General features: G+C 41.1%; 1 protein-coding gene across 1 annotated transcript in view; it reads right to left on the reverse strand.

Annotated features, from left to right (window-relative positions):
* Nucleotides 1-382: 382 nt before the first annotated feature.
* The window catches only part of macir (macrophage immunometabolism regulator), a 7,081-nt gene continuing 4,725 nt past the window's right edge, over nt 383-2,738 (reverse strand). The window contains exon 2 of the mRNA XM_069723134.1: nt 383-2,738. This exon is cut by the window's right edge and continues 1,523 nt beyond it. The gene's annotated coding sequence lies outside the window, so the exon portion shown is untranslated.

Here is a 2,738-nt window from a genome sequence, read left to right on the forward strand (position 1 = left end):
GAACACAAGGGACAAGGATGAAAACTATTATTGGATGGTGGTGATCTTCGGCCCTCAGGCAGCACTGCATTAAAAACACTATTCTGGAGTGGAAATCACTGCATGGGCTCAGGAACACTTCTGAATGATTCTCACTGGTCACACATCGGACACATTAAATATTAAAATCTGTTTAAAAGTTTGGCCGTTTCTTTCATTTCACTTGTTTTTAACATGAGCATGAAATCAAAAGTTGGAAATATGAGTCGTTATTTGTTTTTTTCTTATGTTGGACTGATAAATGAAAAACAAATAGAAAGTAGATCTTCTGATTTTGAATAGTCACTGTTGAAGAAGAAAAGATCAAACGATATAAAACTGCACTTCCTTCTGATCTCTGAGATCTGTTTGAAATAAGCTTTAATTCTCTAACAGTCATTGTTTAACATCAAGTGTACATTTTCTTTTTGGCTTAAGGAATCAATAGAAGTGCATAAGAGTGACTTTACATACAGTATACAGTGAAACAGTTTGTGCACCACTCGAGTTTCAAATCTAAATTTTAAAATGTCTGAAAATAAATTTGTTCTTCAGAAGAATTTTTAACCTTAGTGATTATTTTAGTCGGCACTGATTTGATCCAAATTTATAACTAAGATTTAAGTAATGTGACTTTATTCCTAATATATAACTATATGTGTAATGCTAATTATTTTGCCTTTGGCTCCTCCCACAATCACTTGTTTCCATACAGCGTCAGGTGTGTGGCAGGGGGAGGTGGTTACACCTGTTTGGCACTAAGAAGTGTTTGTAACATTTGTCTGAGTGATGCTGATTGTTGGTGACATCATCGACACCAGCAGCTTTTACCGCCTTTTCTACGGACTCAGCAGGCCGACGCCCACTTACTGCTCTGAATTTATGATCTAAAAACAAGGACAAAACAGGATAAATGTGGTCACAGGAGTCAGAGAAGAGAACATTTCCACCCAGGACGTCTACGTTCCACCTGCAGAACGACACTTTTAATGGTTTAAACTTGTTATGACACATTAGAGATCAACAACCCACATCCTCGACATCCCTCCGGCGTTAAATACAGAGAGACACGTTCTGTCCAAAAGTCGGCTATTTCAAATCTAAACTACACTTCCAGAAAATCATCACAAGCAAATGCAAATGAACGGGTTTCCATTCACCGCTGTTATATTCATATTCGGCCACATCAAAACAAACATGAAACACTGCAGGAGAAGACGGCGCCACGTTGAGAGCTGAAGTGAAACCGGTTGGTTTTTATGTACGTCATGATCAACGTGCTGCTTCACATTTCACTTCCTGTGAAAGCACGGTGACAAATCTCAAACTAATCCTCTTCACACTGATTCTAATGTGTTCTTAGACAAACTATAACATGTTTTAAACTCGCAAACTCTAAATCATAATTATATTATAATATATTAACAAGTAGCTCCGCCCCCAGAGATCTGATTGGCCAACTGAACATCTGGAACAAATCATCATGACATCACATCCTGTTCATCACTAGAAATATCACTCCACCTCCTCAATGGGAAAATAGAATTAGAATAGAGTTTCATATAATATGTACTATAATGTAGTTTCTACTTGTTCTAGTTCTATTAAATGACCCGTTTGGTGAAGTCGGGTCTCTTTTGGTCGCTGGTTGTTCCAACCAGACTGAACTAGCTGATCAGTTTAGTGTTTCTATGTTCTGTATTTATTCAGTTGGAGACTAGAAATCCTCTCTGTTGCTAGGGTGGTTGCTAAGGGCGGGACTACTTCCTGGAGTAGTAAACATTTCATACGTTACTGACGCGACTGATTGTTTTCCAGTTGTTAGTTGTACCCCATGCGTTGCCATGGAAACGGAGATCACGCTAGCAAAAAGTTTTATGTTTTGAGAGCGAGTTCTTCCACATGAACACATTTAGATGACATGTTTTATTTAGTTGGTAACTTGGTGTATAAAGCGTCTCCGTCCTGACGCATCGCTGTCGTCCCAATGACGACATAAAAGACCTCGTCTAATATCGCTTAATTAGAAAAATGAAGAACATAAGAGTTGGGAACATTTAGGAATATTATACGAGATTGTGGTCTTTAACGTCATTATTGGTACGACCGTGATGTGGTCAGAACCAGCTCTCCGGGTCAGAACTACTTGTTGTATAACTGTGACTCTGGCGGCTCTCGGGGAGGAACGTAAAGCGAGCATCTGACCTGAGAGCCCGCAGACTCAACCACTTCTACTCACGTCGTTTCATCTTCTACGACAGAAGAAGTTCATCTCAGAGGGATCAAATCAACGGAAGTTAGGAGGCAAACAAATCACTATTTTTCCTTCAACAGCAGCTCAACGAGCGGAGCAGAAACTCAAGAGGTGCACACGTCTTCCAGAGAGCCGGAAGTGCTCACGTGGTTTACATATGTACGATATTGCAGCGTGAACTGTGAACGCCTGTTCGCTGGACGGTCTGCAGATGTTCAGCAGTGCAGAGGTGTCAGAGTCAGCTGGAGGGGAACATACACACTGATGTAAAAGGACACACCTCTACACACTGCTGCGACCTCCCAACCAACGATGCACCGGCGTGGATCCACAAAGCCAAAACACGTTCCAATAATCAATCAACAGATGCAGAAGGACTGAAGTGACGTAAACCGGCCGCGATTTTAAGATGAACAAGGATTTTTGATGCAGAGGCCCGCAGGGAGGACCGACCGCTCGGCATCGT

Source organism: Brachyistius frenatus, unplaced genomic scaffold (genome assembly GCF_029030835.1).
Source record: "Brachyistius frenatus isolate BFR_SWC_R1_liver_20210118 unplaced genomic scaffold, ASM2903083v1 Contig_317, whole genome shotgun sequence".
Classification (NCBI taxonomy): domain Eukaryota; kingdom Metazoa; phylum Chordata; class Actinopteri; family Embiotocidae; genus Brachyistius; species Brachyistius frenatus.